This window comes from Abramis brama (assembly GCF_963993115.1).
Source record: "Abramis brama genome assembly, chromosome: 1".
Classification (NCBI taxonomy): domain Eukaryota; kingdom Metazoa; phylum Chordata; class Actinopteri; order Cypriniformes; family Leuciscidae; genus Abramis; species Abramis brama.
In genome coordinates, this window is record NC_139963.1 from 12189836 (window position 1) to 12207272 (window position 17437).

At 36.8% G+C, this 17437-nt stretch overlaps 2 long non-coding RNA genes across 3 annotated transcripts; one reads left to right on the forward strand and one right to left on the reverse strand.

Moving 5' to 3' along the window:
* The first annotated feature begins 868 nt into the window (after nucleotides 1-868).
* LOC311086444 lies at nucleotides 869-2842 on the forward strand. The gene is made up of 3 exons (XR_014607073.1): nucleotides 869-1081; nucleotides 1772-1868; nucleotides 2503-2842. It is a non-coding gene; the product is annotated as an uncharacterized lncRNA (long non-coding RNA).
* A 3080-nt stretch (nucleotides 2843-5922) lies between these two features.
* Nucleotides 5923-9031, reverse strand: LOC311086439. 2 transcript variants are annotated; one of them, XR_014607071.1, is made up of 5 exons: nucleotides 8809-9031; nucleotides 8022-8118; nucleotides 7210-7313; nucleotides 6943-7055; nucleotides 5923-6321 (listed from the first exon to the last, which is right to left on the reverse strand). It is a non-coding gene; the product is annotated as an uncharacterized lncRNA (long non-coding RNA). The 2 variants fall into 2 exon arrangements; XR_014607072.1 differs by having other exon boundaries at nucleotides 6943-7058.
* Nucleotides 9032-17437: the final 8406 nt, after the last annotated feature.

Sequence of the window (17437 nt, forward strand, 5' to 3'; positions counted from 1 at the left end):
CAGGCAATTTCCCCCTAGCATTGTGCAACCCTGTATCACATGAAATACGTTCTGAGGAAACTATTTTGCAAATCGCAATTACGTTACATGCCAACATATAAGCAGTGCTATTACGTTGGTCCTTAACCTAATATAAGCAGTGCTATTACGTTGGTCCTTAACCTAATATAGCCAATCTATTGCAGTGCTATTACGTTTGTCCTGAACATAATACATCCAAAGCAGGTTTCCATAGCAGCTAATGCTGTTCATTTTGTTTAAATTATTTACTCCCTTTTTTCTCATTGGGCTACAAAATATTATCTATGCCAGGGCGAGTCAAATGGCGGCACCCAGATAATTTTTATCTGGCCCTCCAACTGGTTTTTGATGTTTAAAACCCCTCGCAATCTGATATTAAAGTCCCCGCAAAGGTTTAGCGCGTTCAGCGGTGAGTTTAACAACGCACGTGATCATTCAGCGGTGAGTTTAACAACGCAGCGGTGAATTTAACAACACTCAACTGCAGGTAAAACGGCATTCAGAGGTGAGTTTGACCAAAGCAACCCTCAACTGCAGGCAAAACGACATTAAAAGGTGAGTTTAACAACGCTCTAAGACGCTTGCAGTTGCAAGTAATTGCAGTTTTAGCGTTTTCTTGTCATAGGTAGGACACTGCTTTAAGAAGCTGGATAACGTATTTTTATCGGAGGTTTGATTAAAAACTGTTGAGTCAGGACAATAAGTTGTGTTTAGAAACTTTAGATTTGTAAGGTGGCCATTTCTTATGACTATAAATAATAGAAGAAATTATAAAAATATAGCTTTCTGCACATTTGGTGCAGAAAGCTATATTTTTATAATTTCTTCTATCATTTATCGAGAAGAAAAGCTGTGTAATCAACATTTATTCACGAGATCATATGTATTTTTATGTATTTTTTTATGTTATTATTTCGGTCTTATTGGCAGGGAAGCTGGATTGCTTTGCTGTTTATTGATATTTTTAAAATTATATTTTATCAGTAGGAAATCGCGCTGAAGAAGTCTCGTTCCGAACACATCGCGATATTTGGCATCAGTTCACGTGTGTCAGATGTTGGTAAGTAAGTACCTAAATACGCTGTCCTAATAATGTGTGATATAATGTCTTTTCTGTTTGTCGATATTAATCTGCCATTATATCTGCCATCTCCACGGAGACTTTGCGTTTCATTGCTTTCTAATTCAAAACAGGGTGATTAACACTGCCTGTCACGTGACGTGCTATAGGCCTAGAGATAATCATATCAGATTAAAAATAGTACAATTAGTTCCAAAGTTGTATTTGTAGTAGAAGCACAGTAAAAACAACACTTACCATGCTTTTATCACAGTAACATTAGTTTTACTGTGATAAGTGTAGTAAAAAGACAGTAATCACAAAACTTGCCATGCTTTTACCACACTATTTGTAGTTTTAATGTGGTACTTATTGTAAATGCACAGTAACCACAACACTTACCATGCTTTTACCACAGTAACCACAACACTTACCATGCTTTTACCACAGTAACCATAGTTTTACTGTGATTGATTTAGTAAAGGACAGTAATCACAAAACTTACCATGCTTTTACCTCAGTATTGATATATAAGTGATATTTGTTGTAAATGCATATTAACCACAACACTTGCCATACTTGTAAGGCTTTATAATGTAACATCCAATATTTGTAAGGTATATCAGTACTTTTTCCTTTAAATAATCCTATATATTATACATAATGATATTTTCTTTTCTCTTTTTTCAGCTGAAAAGACCAAAAGGGCCTTTCGGACTCAGTCAGCCCATTATTGTTGGAGGAGAAGTAAACGGATTGACAGCTGCAAAGGCAAATATTCGCAATGGTATGTATGTGTTGGTTTTAACCCTAAATCAAACATTTTATCAAGCATTTGTTGTTTCTTAAAACTTTTCTCACAAAACCCATAGCCCAATCAGTACAAATATAGACTGAAAGTCTTAATAATTCACAAGATTTAACAAGTTGTCAAATTCGTACGATACTCCTACATATTTGTATACTCGTACACAATCCTGCAGCTTTTACTCCTAGTGCTGTCATTGGCTACTGCCTCAATTCCTGTACATATTTATCGCGATATTTGTAAATCAGTTGCGCCACTTTTTGGAAAGTTGTCGGATATCACACACACTGTCAGAAAGTTTATATTAATTGCAAATTGGTCCCCGTCTGTTTATGTTCCAGTGATACATGATGTCTCTCCACACCTCATAACCTACCTCTGTTTGCAAGAGTGGAAAAGCTTATCTGACTTGTCACATGAAATCAGATACTCGATTATTTTGTCATAATCAGATCAGTTACACTGCTGATAACTGTCCCGTTTGCATGTAAATCATTTTCATGATTATTGCTTGCTATTAAAGATATACTTTTATTCATAGAAATGCCCACATTTTAGTGAACTTAATACATAAAAATGCTTTTAACATTTAATTATGCAACACTCTTCACAGAAAAATATCCCACAGTTAATGGATAAACTCACAACGTCATCAAGTGCTGTGCTGGGCACATTGGGCAACAACTGTCCTCCAACGTATTCGATCCGTGGCCAAGTTCTTCACATCTTCCCATGGGACACTGACAGTCTTCAGGTCTTCGTGAAACATCTGTCTCCATGTCTTCCTTGGTCTTACCTGTCTCCTGCATCCTCCTGGTGGTGTCCACTTCATCACTGTGTTTGGGTGTTGTTGTTTGGGCATGTGTAGGATGTGTCCAGCGAGGTGCACCCTTTGCTCTGTCACAGTTTCTGAAAGTCTTCATGTGGAGTCCCACTCCTCCTCAGGATCTCTTTGATATGCAGAACCAATATTGAAAATAGTGATTAATCTTTTTCCATATTGTAAAAAGCATTTTGTTTTCTCTTTTCAGCTTCATAAACTGTACTTGATGTCTGCCTAATGCCTTTTTCAAAAAAGTGTCAGTGCTCATCAGGTGTTTTGCTAAAGGACATATTCATTGCATAGTTACAATAAAAGTGACCAATAATCACAAGGATATAGAATGAAAGTTGAGAATGTACAATGTTGTGCTTATGTTTTTGCCTATTTGTTCTTTAAAGCGAAGAAACAAATGTATGTTCACATAACAAAGTTGAATATCATCTCTTGGTTTGTAAATATATAACTTCATCATAGCAATTTTTTAACGTTAATGTATGTGTCACTATAATAGATTGCTCCTGTATCTGGAAATTTTTAATTAACTGATTTTTATACTGTTGTGCAGTAGTTTTGGCACTACATTTGTCTTTAAACAGTTTGACATTAAATATTGGAATAAGCTTTCAAAATGGTGTCCATTCATTGTGCTTTTGCTACATTTATTTGAATATAACTGATATACCTTTAATATACTATACATACACTGTACATGTTAGAAGCACTTTAGTACATGTAATTATTTTTAATTAAAATACTGCAAAACTACCCCTGCTGTAGGACATTGCTTAGAAAAAAGTTTCCCTTTCAAATGTATTTATGCATCAGTCTAAGCAAATTTGTGTCATTGATCATGTGAACTCGTTTTTGGATGGTAACCACACAAAGGAGTCTTTTGTTTTTAAATATGAGTTTTATAATTTAATTAGAAGGAATGCATGTTTAACAGCCTAAATATAAAATATTTAAGGTATCTATCCCTGCAGCCGGAACCAGAAGAGATCTGTCATCGTTTACCATAAATGGGCATGTAAGTGTGACGCATCTGTTCAGCTGGGTTTGTATTGGCTGTGACTTTATCGCAGAACTCGCTGTGATTGGACAATCGTTTAAACCATATAAAACGGCGGTTCATGTTACAAAGTATGTTTTGGTGTTATTATTACGTTAGTTATACATTAAGCTAACTATAAAGTGTCTCTATGTTGTGAGAAATTACTCCTTTACCGAGATCCTAACCCTAACCCTAAGCATGTCTGCACATTTCAATGAACTACAATACAATGCTTCCTGTTCCACTGATAGAATGACAGAGTTATGTGGGTAATGTAGTTTAAAACGTTTAGTAATAAAACAATAAATGTTAAATAAATAATATATTTAATGGACGACTGGATATCTAAATTTGTTTATTGTGCAAACCTTTATGACATATATGAGGGACAGGCTGAAATTTGATATTTTACTGTGAGCACTATAAAAATAACCTTTATGCCAGCTTTCCATATATGTCTGAAAACTGTGGCCAACATTATTTATTAAACATAGTATAAGCAGTTGTCCAGCCAATTTTCTCTTTGATACACTAACCGGACTTTGAGTTACAGCCATTTGAAATGTGCATTTGTTTGCTCTTCTGGGGGCCGTTGCTGGGGCCCTGGGGGTGGAAGGACAGTATAATCTACACAGATCTACACATACTATTACTATTACACAAGGATAATGCACCATTCAGTAAAACAACAAAAAAAACAGTGCCAACATTTCCTTTTCACCGCCTCTTGCTGCTTATATTCCTGACATCAGTGATATATAGAGTATACTATATAGAGTATACTAGAATGATCAACATGGATCATCTTCAATTAAGCTTTAAGTATTTATAGCAAGATAGCCCACTGCAGCCTTGTTATTCACATAGCTTCCTTTTATTTCACTGCAAACTGGCATAGATGCATGTATGTGCAACTTTTGTTGCATTGTTGTCCCAAATATCATTAACCCTTGTGTGGTGTTCATATTTTTGTTACTCAGCCAGTGTTCGTGGGTCTGGTGGACCCGCTGCATTTTGGGGTTTTTATTTCAACACAATCAAAAATGTTATGTTAAAATACTCAACAGATGTTTACTTCATCCAAATTACAAGCAATATAAACAACATATATGGTTAATATTTTCTCTTTACCTTTATTAGATCACATTTAAGAATTGCAACCTCGTGTGGGAATGGCAGGAGTAGAAACACAAAACTCACTCTTGCACTCTTTCACCCTTACACACAATCTCTCACACGCACGCTCACACACACTCATGCACACACCCACAACACACACACACACACACACACACACACACACACACACACACACACACACACACACACACACACACACACACACACACACACACCCACACCCACACACTCACACACACACACACACACACACACATACACATGCACATACACACACACATACTCACTTGGATATGTGGTGTACGGTCACTCTCCATAGGCATAATGGTTTTTCTAATGTACAAACTGTATAATCTATCCCCCTACACTAACCCTACCCCTAAACCTACCAATCACAGAAAACTTTTGGCATTTTTTGAATTTCAAAAAACACCATTTAGTATGTTTTAGTATGAGGACACAGATGTCGTCATAAACCATATTTACGTTGTAATACCCATGTCATTATACACATTTGTGTCCTCATAAACCATATACAAGAACATACACACACTAACAGCAAGCCCTGACAGGAGGAGGACAGAGTAAAGGTACACAGGACCTACAATTTCTACACTTTTATTAGCCCCGGGTCCAGTGGACCCAAACATCCTGTGTGTAATATAAATGTGTAGGGGGGGTGTACAGTGTGTGGTCATTGAAAATGTGTTCTGATATATTCCTCACAGAAAATGAGCCAAGGCCAATGAGTCTCAGTTTGAAAAAAGAATTAATTGTATCATTTTTCTTTTGATAAAAAATGAAAAAGGGTCCAACAGACCCGAACACCATACGGGTTAACCAGATCTAAATTTTTATGTCCCAAGTAAAAGAATCATGGTCATTAATTATATGTAATTATTTATAAGTTATTAATTATATGTAGTTATTTTTAAAGAAATAAGAAATTAAAATTTCTCAAATAAAAATGTATATTTACTGTACCAAACACCACTTTCAATACACAATAGTCACTATACTTTATTAAACAACACTTTATTGGAGAACAAAGCATAAAGTTGATAAAGTAGCATAAAGACAAATGAGATTCAAGATAAATAAAAATGTGTCTTCAAAAATACATTAACATTATATGAATCCATTCACAGCTGCTGAAGCCACAAAACGAGTGCCAGAGAATCATATTCAGTCACCTACAGAAAACAGATTTGATATTGTGTTGGAAAATAATGAATCATTATCACAGCTAAACTGGTTTCTTGCTCTTCCCTGTATGTCTCTATCGTGTTCTTCTTCCTTGTCTAAATAGTTTGTTCAGTTGAAGAACAGAAGATGTGATCACTGATGTGGTGTAGCTTTTTCTCAACCAGAAGAAAGAAGTCTCAATATCCCATTGTCAGGCATTCTCCAGTCCTGGTCTGAAAGTAAAACAAAAAACAGAAACCATTCAAATAAAGTTGTTTAATGGACAGTCAGGTCAGCTTATGTTCTGCGTTATTTAAAGCAGTGATGGTTTACTCTGGCCCTCAGCGTCCACTGTCCTGCACATTTAGCTCCGACCTCAAACCATCCTGCCTATTGTCTAGAAGTAAACCTGAAGACTTTGGTTAAAATTTTCAGATGTGCTCGATTAGGGTTGGAGGTTAACTCTTAACTAACCTCAAAAAGTAGAATGCAAAGAGCCAGAGTTGCCTGTTCCTTACAGAAATTTACAAAGCAGCAGTCAGTACATTATATAATATACACATTGAAGTATTATATATATATATATATACTATATATATATATATATAGTACTGAACAAAAACAGTTTTACCCATATCAACAGCAACATATTTTAAAAGATTTTTAAGAAAGGCATGGTCTCTTTTGAGCCTTTGCCAGTGATGCTTGATTTCTATCCAGACAACATACTCTTCTGTCACTTGTTTCAAGAGCTTCACATGATCAAAAACCAAGTGATAACCTGTACAATGTAAATTTGTCAACATCAAAATTATGTACAACATATTACAGCCTTGTTTCAATACAATACATACCAATGGACTCGCGCACTTTTCTGTCGTCTTTGGGCACCAGATGTTCCTTCCTCACCCGAAACAAAGGACTTATTCGATTAGCTTGCGTTGATATAAGGACTGGTCTTCCTTCTCTGCTGTAAAACAAGAAAGTCTCTACTTACTCTATGTGCAATTACTATTGTTCTTTAAAAACATAAATTAAGACAGTTATATATAAGTTAATTTACCATATGATTCAGGAGAGAACATTTGATGAGTAAATACTGATATATTTAGAAACTTCACCTGGGAAGGGCTGATCACGGCAAGATTTGCTGCGACTCACTAGTACCTCTTGTGAGGGTTGAGTTTGATATTGGTAGAGCTTTAAAAAAAAGGACTAAGTAATCCTGCAAAACAGAAAGGAAGGTAATTTTAATACATTACTTGCAAATAGTCAGTTTATAACTGTAGGATATGTTTTCTGTAAAGAGTGTTGCATAATTAAATGTTAAAAGCATTTTTATGTATTAAGTTCACTAAAATGTGGGCATTTCTATGAATAAAAGTATGTCTTTAATAGCAAGCAATAATCATGAAAATGATTTACATGCAAACGGGACAGTTATCAGCAGTGTAACTGATCTGATTATGACAAAATAATCGAGTATCTGATGTCATGTGACAAGTCAGATAAGCTTTTCCACTCTTGCAAACAGAGGTAGGTTATGAGGTGTGGAGAGACATCATGTATCACTGGAACATAAACAGACGGGGACCAATTTGCAATTAATATAAACTTTCTGACAGTGTGTGTGATATCCGACAACTTTCCAAAAAGTGGCGCAACTGATTTACAAATATCGCGATAAATATGTACAGGAATTGAGGCAGTAGCCAATGACAGCACTAGGAGTAAAAGCTGCAGGATTGTGTACGAGTATACAAATATGTAGGAGTATCGTACGAATTTGACAACTTGTTAAATCTTGTGAATTATTAAGACTTTCAGTCTATATTTGTACTGATTGGGCTATGGGTTTTGTGAGAAAAGTTTTAAGAAACAACAAATGCTTGATAAAATGTTTGATTTAGGGTTAAAACCAACACATACATACCATTGCGAATATTTGCCTTTGCAGCTGTCAATCCGTTTACTTCTCCTCCAACAATAATGGGCTGACTGAGTCCGAAAGGCCCTTTTGGTCTTTTCAGCTGAAAAAAGAGAAAAGAAAATATCATTATGTATAATATATAGGATTATTTAAAGGAAAAAGTACTGATATACCTTACAAATATTGGATGTTACATTATAAAGCCTTACAAGTATGGCAAGTGTTGTGGTTAATATGCATTTACAACAAATATCACTTATATATCAATACTGAGGTAAAAGCATGGTAAGTTTTGTGATTACTGTCCTTTACTAAATCAATCACAGTAAAACTATGGTTACTGTGGTAAAAGCATGGTAAGTGTTGTGGTTACTGTGGTAAAAGCATGGTAAGTGTTGTGGTTACTGTGCATTTACAATAAGTACCACATTAAAACTACAAATAGTGTGGTAAAAGCATGGCAAGTTTTGTGATTACTGTCTTTTTACTACACTTATCACAGTAAAACTAATGTTACTGTGATAAAAGCATGGTAAGTGTTGTTTTTACTGTGCTTCTACTACAAATACAACTTTGGAACTAATTGTACTATTTTTAATCTGATATGATTATCTCTAGGCCTATAGCACGTCACGTGACAGGCAGTGTTAATCACCCTGTTTTGAATTAGAAAGCAATGAAACGCAAAGTCTCCGTGGAGATGGCAGATATAATGGCAGATTAATATCGACAAACAGAAAAGACATTATATCACACATTATTAGGACAGCGTATTTAGGTACTTACTTACCAACATCTGACACACGTGAACTGATGCCAAATATCGCGATGTGTTCGGAACGAGACTTCTTCAGCGCGATTTCCTACTGATAAAATATAATTTTAAAAATATCAATAAACAGCAAAGCAATCCAGCTTCCCTGCCAATAAGACCGAAATAATAACATAAAAAAATACATAAAAATACATATGATCTCGTGAATAAATGTTGATTACACAGCTTTTCTTCTCGATAAATGATAGAAGAAATTATAAAAATATAGCTTTCTGCACCAAATGTGCAGAAAGCTATATTTTTATAATTTCTTCTATTATTTATAGTCATAAGAAATGGCCACCTTACAAATCTAAAGTTTCTAAACACAACTTATTGTCCTGACTCAACAGTTTTTAATCAAACCTCCGATAAAAATACGTTATCCAGCTTCTTAAAGCAGTGTCCTACCTATGACAAGAAAACGCTAAAACTGCAATTACTTGCAACTGCAAGCGTCTTAGAGCGTTGTTAAACTCACCTTTTAATGTCGTTTTGCCTGCAGTTGAGGGTTGCTTTGGTCAAACTCACCTCTGAATGCCGTTTTACCTGCAGTTGAGTGTTGTTAAATTCACCGCTGCGTTGTTAAACTCACCGCTGAATGATCACGTGCGTTGTTAAACTCACCGCTGAACGCGCTAAACCTTTGCGGGGACTTTAATATCAGATTGCGAGGGGTTTTAAACATCAAAAACCAGTTGGAGGGCCAGATAAAAATTATCTGGGTGCCGCCATTTGACTCGCCCTGGCATAGATAATATTTTGTAGCCCAATGAGAAAAAAGGGAGTAAATAATTTAAACAAAATGAACAGCATTAGCTGCTATGGAAACCTGCTTTGGATGTATTATGTTCAGGACAAACGTAATAGCACTGCAATAGATTGGCTATATTAGGTTAAGGACCAACGTAATAGCACTGCTTATATTAGGTTAAGGACCAACGTAATAGCACTGCTTATATGTTGGCATGTAACGTAATTGCGATTTGCAAAATAGTTTCCTCAGAACGTATTTCATGTGATACAGGGTTGCATTGTGAGCGCTGTTGAGTGGATACCATAGACAGTATATAAACTGGACACAGCGACCCCATAGGTTTCAACGGAGAGAAGTTGAAGCACATTAGAAGCAGTCACTTCCTGATTGCAGAGCGTACTGCGCAGACTCAAACTGAGCTTGACGACGTGGATGTGACGTGAGCAGCCTGCCTGACAGTTGTAAGTTTTCTAGTAGCCGTGCCAAGCGAAATCGGAACCATTCCCTTCCGAATCTCGCAGAGACGGAGAGTGTGAGTAGGAGCTGTCCATGAGCTAGGAGCAGGAGCAACGTCATGACTCTCTATGGGCTTCTCCCTTTACTTTATCGGACTTTATGCCTCCACGTCCCCCCGATTGATTGCGAGCTTCTCTTCCTGTCTCTACGGTAATTTCCAGAGAGTCGCGTGGTTATGACGCAATCGTTAGCCTACTTTTACAAAAACTGCTTCTACGGGGCCATAACGTAAGATACAAGGTAATGGAGCCTTTTATACATTGTCGTGTTTCTTTAGAAATAAACAATGGACAAATGGAGTCTTTAAACGCCTCAGATGTAAAGTTATTCGCTGTCAAAGTGACGAGAAAATGAATGGGAGTCAATGGGATGCTAACAGCAGGTGAAGGCTTGTTAGCCAATGGCGGCTCCCGGGGGTACCTTCAAAATAATATGAAACCCTGACCGCCTGGTGGATACTTAAACAGCTCTGATTGGCCATTGTGCTCACGCGCTCAACATTAATGTCTGTTATTGGCTACAGTGATAAATGGTTCAAATACATATTGTAAATAGACGTCTTTGACGCTCTTCACTGCGTTTACAGGAGCATTTGAAAGCAGGCATCTATCACCGGATCACTAATATATCCATTGATAGACGAATCCGATGATAGATACACCCCTACACAGCATAACACACCCTATTATAATTGGGCATTTTAATGTGTTTGGAATTAACCAATCACATGACTCTCACAACAAAGTAAGGTTACACTTTATTTTAAAGGTCTAATTTAGACATTCTACCTACTATAAGTAACTTTGTATCTACATGTCAAATAACTCTCTTTAGACTTTTAGGGTTCGGGTTCGGTTTAGTAGAATGAGTTGACATGTAGTTGCAAAGTTACTTATTATCGTCAGTAGAATGTCTGTATGGGGAGCATCAAAATAAAGTGTTAGCAGATATTAAGCAGACAGTATGCTAATATTGTAATGACAGTTAGTTGACATCTAGTTGTAAAGAATGTCCAAAGCGGAAAATCGAAATAAAGTGTAACCAAAATTACCAAAATTATAATCCTCCGTTCATCATTTGAATGATGTTGATTAACCCTGAATAAAAATAAGCTGTTTCTGAAGGATTTTCATAGCCTTTTCTTGGTCGCATAATATTCCTGAAGCCATGACCTACAAAAAACTTACAAAGGATGTATGAGATCTCATTGTGAAGAGGTACCAATTGGGAGAAGGGTACAAAAATATTTCCAAAACATTAGATGTGTCTTGGAAGTCCATCGTCAACATGTGGAGACAATGGGGCACCATAATGACAACAGGGACTGTAAAAAAAAAAAAAAAAAAAAAAAGTGAAACCTTATTGAAAACTTTCCAAGGAAGATATATTTTATTCCTAATATGCCTGGACTATAGGTTAGGGTGGCCAGACATTATTTACCAAAAAAAAAAAAAAAATACACGCACAAAAAAAAAGCTTTCATAAAATCATGTGGCGTAATTAGTGGTCCATAATTAGGACCATACTTTTATGGTCTGAATAAACCAAATTTAACCATTAGGTCATAATTTTAAAAGTTACATTTGGCACAAGACTGCTTATCACCCAAAAGACACCATAACCACTATGAAGTATGGTGGAGCAAGCAGGCTATGAGGCTATTTCTCTTCAGCTGGGACTGGGGCAGATAGAAGGAATAATGGATAGTGCCAAATACCAGTCCATTTTGGCAAAATAAATAAATAAATGGAAGTCCTCCAGAATATCATTTTACAGCATGACAATAACCTCAAACACAAATCTAAGTCAACAAAGGAATGGCTTCATAAGATGAAGAACTTTTGAAATGGCCCAATCAGAGCCCAGATCTAAATCCAATCGAATTTTCCAATGACTTGAAGAGGGCTGTACACAGGAGATATAGCTGATATAATCTTATTCAAAAATGACTGGCTGCTGTATTAAAAGCAAAATGTGTTTCGAACAAGCATTAGTTGAGGAGTGTGCACAACCAGTACATTTTAAGTCCTTTTTTATTTATTTTTTATTTTGTTTGTTACATATATGTTGTTAGTTTCAATATTCCATTAAATGCAGAAAATGATCTGAAATTATTTTAGTTGGATTGTTTTTTTTTTTAAATCTCAAAAAGCTGCCATTTAAACAGGGTTGAGTACACTTTTTAAACTCACTGTATAAATACAGGCTGGACATTTGTTAAAAGCAAAACCTTATCTATAATTGAATATTTTGAATAAAGTCATTTATGGTTGTATCACTCAATTTCAGTGCATCTTGCTATAAATATAAGCATCACTGGTATGGAAGCCATAGCAAGGTTACTGGTGTAGTAGAAGGTTGAACTTTTAATACATGAATTACTTTACACTCAGTTTTTAAAGTCATTACTTTATGAATTATTCTGCAATAGCATTTAAAATATTATGCAGGGCATGACCCTGTTGCCAACTATGAGAGAATGAACTGTTCATGAAAATGAAAAATATAAATGCAAAGCATGTATGACTTTGGGTTGGGTGTTTTATCAAATAAACTATCAAAGGAGGAGTCAGCAAATGGTGCAAAATTATTATTATTTTCATTTTGCTAGTGCAAAACGAGCATTGGTGTTTAAAAAGTATATAAATGTTTATTTTTTTAGAAAATGGCTGATCATTTCGCTAGATAAGACCCTTATTCCTCGGCTGGGATCGTGTAGGGCCTTTAAGCTGCACTGAAACTGCAATTTGGACCTTCAACCCGTTGGACCCCATTGAAGTCCACTATATGGAGAAAAATACTGGAATGTTTTCCTCAAAAACCTTAATTTCTTTTCGACTGAAGAAAGAAAGACATGATCATCTTGGATGACGTGGGGGTGAGTAAGTTATCAGGACATTTTAATTCTGAAGTGAACTAATCCTTTAATTTAAATAAAAGCAAGTATTTTTATATAAGCCATTGATATAATGAAGATATATCAGATTGTAACATCCAAATTGGCTGATATTCACATGAAAAACATTAAAAGCAAAATAAATGTTATATTTGCTTAACAAACAAAACAGGTAATATCTAAAAGTTAATAGATGTTCTGTCTTGTGTAATTCACAGAGATACACAAACATGGCTTATTTAAAAACATGTAGCATGGAATCTATCTTTACTTGCAGTAATGGTTTGAATCTGAACACAATAACATCACTAGCCTGCGGTATTTGACCACCTTCTTTCTTCCTTCTTTTTTATTTATTTTATTTTTGTGAATGGGAGTAAAAGGGGGATTTTTGCAGCTCAGGGATAGTGGCTTCCTTCCCTTCCAGCTGGATTATCACTCAAATTTCTATCTTGAAAAACCTTAGAGCTAAACACAGAAGCCATCAATAACATGTCTCTCCATGCCAGCAGTGCTCTTAGCGGACACCTGCAGGAACAAATATTCTCTCAGTGATATTTTGTCTCAGGTAAAAGAGAAATTAAGATAATGAGAAGATACAACTTACAGACATTTTGTAAAATACTGAGTCACCTGTCCTCAATTTAGGTTCAGGCTGCAACCAAATTTACATTCTTCACACTTCAAGTATGTACTTGATAATGGGAAAGCATATACTTTTTCTACAGAGTCATATGAAATGGAAAAAACATTTTTTTTTTTTTCTTCCCTATGAAACAGGTTCTTGAACAAGATTAAAAAAAATGTAAGGAAGGATTTTGTCCATGGTGAATTGATTGGATGGTTGTGGTTTGCTATTGGTGGATCTCATGTGAGTGACAGCTTGCTCCGCCCTCGTGCCAGTAAACACATCATCAGAGAAAAGAAGAGATGCTGCAAGAGAGAGGGGAAGTTATTTTGGTTAAAGCTTAAGAGGGCACATGAATTAAAAAACATAATGATTTACAAGAATAAAACATTTATAATAAATACTGCAATATTCCATAAAAATAAGAATTATCAATTTTGATTTCATGGTGACTTTAATAAAAATTACTCAGAAATGTTTGAAAACTGAGAGTGTCTTATCAGTTGACTGTTTTTTCTCGTCATAGTCGTGATGTTGCCCATCACAGTTCAGTACAGGCATCAGAACCTCTTCTCCTCGCAGCAGATCTTGGTTTGTGTGTGTAATGGAGGGATTCCTGCCACAGTTTTGACTCCTTTACACATTTTATAAGCTATTCACGAGTTTTCAGCTGGTCATTCGACCTCAAACGAGTATCTACTGCGGCTACTCACAAAGAAGGTAACCAATTAGACCTTATTTATCCTGCTCCACTGACCTCCACTGATATTCTCCGCAAACATTGTTCTAAACTCAGGGGTGCAGAGAGGAAGTGGCACAAAAACCTACTGACCTTGGTCTTTATCAATCCCTCCTCTCTTCCTTCTCTGCTAATATCTCTACTGCTAAAATGACTTACTATCACAACAAAATTAACCATTCTTCTGACTCTCGCATGCTTTTCTAAAACCTTCTCTCTTCTCAACCCTCCTCAACACTCCTCCTTTCCAATCACCCTACTACCTGTCCACTTGATCCTATTCCCACTAATCTACTTCAAGTCATTTCTTCCACAGTTGTACCCGCATTCACGCACATCATAAACACCTGTCTTCACACTGGTACTTTTCCCACAGCATTTAAGTAGGCTTGGGTAACCCCACTGCTTAAGAAACCCAAGAAACCCTAAAGACGAAGGGCATCTCGGGGGCCGCACTCCAATGGTTCAAGTCTTACCTCTCAGGTAGGTCGTTCAGGGTGTCGTGGAGGGGTGAGGTGTCTGAAGGCCATTGCACACTGAGTCCGAAATTTTCGTATGCTTTTTTTCGTGTTCGTCAGCCTTAAAATTCATCACGCACAGAAACCTTGCACACTGAGTCCGATGCGTATTTATTAAACCTTTGCGGAAAAAAACGCAAAAAATACAAAATGGATTCGTCAAGCAGTGAGGATGAATTTGTTGCCCTCTTTCTTCTTAAAAAGAGAAAGAAAAAAAGAAAGAGGAAATATTGGGTCCATCCAATCCTGAGATTGCGCTGAGAGGAAGGAGAGTTTACCTCAGAATGTCAGTGGAACAGTTTGATGCTTTGCTAGCGATACTGGAGCCACATATTAAAAAGAAGACCACCAATTTCCGTTAACCAATCGATCCTGAACAGAGACTGACAGTATGTCTATGGACGGACACACACACACACACCGGCGGAAGCGCTGGGCAGACAGAACAGCTGTATACAGGTTATATTTTATTCAGTGTCTTTGTAATCCGCATTTTGTTTTTCATACAGTAGGCTACTTGTGCTGCGAGACGAATAGTGTATCAACTTGTCAGACGTCATTCTGGATTTTGTCGTTCGCTTGTACGGTGGCTCTGAATTTTCAAAAAACCTCTCAAAACACTGGCTGTGGATGCGAAAAACGCAGAAAATCGAACCCAATCCGAATTTTTTTTTTACGGACGAAAGTTTCGTAGACAGTGTGCAAGCGTGATTGACATAACGTGAGGTCGAATTTTTTTTTTAACGTGCAAAAATTTCGGATGCGAATTTCGGACTCAGTGTGCAATGGCCTTAAGACCCAACATCTAGCTGCTGGGGTGCCTCAGGGCTCAGTGCTTGGACCACTTCTCTTCTCCATCTACATGACAGCACTAGGATCTTTGATTCAGAATCATGTCTTTTCCTATCACTGCTACGCTGATGACACACAACTCTACCTCTCATTCCAGCCTGATGATCTGACGGTAGCTGCTCGCATCTCAGCCTGACAGACATTTCTGGCTGGATGAAGGACCACCACCTTCAACTAAACCTTGCGAAGACAGAGCTGCTCGTGGTCCCGGCCAACCCAACACTACACCACAACTTCTCCATTCAGCTAGGTTTGTCATCCATAACTCCATCAAGGTCAGACAGGAACCTTGGAGTGGTAATTGATGATCAATTGTTCTCATTTGTAAGTCGCATGGATAAATGCATCTGCTAAATGAATAAATGTAAATGTAAATGTAAAAATACCATCATATGTAGGCTTCGCACATACAACAAGCACATTTCACGAGTTCACACTTACAAATAAGTCAGATAGAATAAATGGTATGCATATTTGGCGTGCTGTCCGAGGAGAGGGCTCCGGGCTCGGTATTTGGCCCGAATATATATTATATATCTCCCCCATATTCCTGGCTGTGGAAGAACAAGCCAAGAGTGAGGAGTCGGGGTGGTGGAGGGATGCTGAAAAACATGATGATTGTTGATGACAAGTTGATTGGATTCATTATTTGAACGTGCTCCTCCCGAACTTTGTTTAAGGAAACGTCATTTAGACCAGCAGGCACACACACAGCATTGTTTTAGATGTTTGGTAAGTTCTATCACGAATACACGTATTAAAAGGCGACCAATCAGGTTGTCAACATATCCCTATGCCTTTAGGTTCGTTGTTATTATGAGAATGTGAAAGCTAAGCAGACCAGAACTAAATGTTTTTTTGTTTTGTTTTTGGTCTGGACCAAACGAACCAAGTGGACCGAACTGCAAGTAGGGCTGCACGATTATGACAAAAATCATAATTTTCGATTATTCCCTTGAAATTGTAATTGCGATTATTATTTATGATTATTACAGTTGACATTGAATGATGTTTTGTATAGCTTTATACCATTGATTAATGCAACTGCATGCCATATTTCTTTGTAAAAAAAAAAAAAAAAAAACTGAATCCTGAAAAACTTTTATTGCTTTTCTATAACATTAAGCCTCAAATGTCAACTATACATTGGTTTGGTTTCTTCTTTAAATAAATAATAAAAAAGTAAAAATATACATGGTATAATAGTAAGGGCTTTGGCACCAGGTAGTTCTAGGAACTTAGTTCTAGGAACTTGCCATCAGGGTGGTTCCCCGACAACTAATGTTCCCCTATGGCCACCTTCCTGGTTGCACTCGCACCGCCAGTAGGAACTCTGTAGTGACGTAAGCCACGCTTGTTGTTATGCCTTTTATTCTGACAGTGCGGCGGACCTTTATTTTGACGGCAGAGCCTTAGCACACAGCGATCCCATTCTTCGTCTTTAGTTTACAATCTGTTTAACAGTCCTATCTAATATGTTACTAGAGCTGTTATTCAAAGTAGACAGTATATGAGAAAGTATAAGCGTTTTCTGTGTGGTTGATGCCCAATGTTGCTAGCTGAGTAGAAATACATGTTTGGCTTGGTCCTCTCAAAGTTGCGTTGGATTTTCTCCTTACCGTAAAGGTTGAGAGGTCCATCTATCACCATTTGCCATGTTTGTAGAGTCGGTTTGTGGAGTAAATATACAGGCTATAAT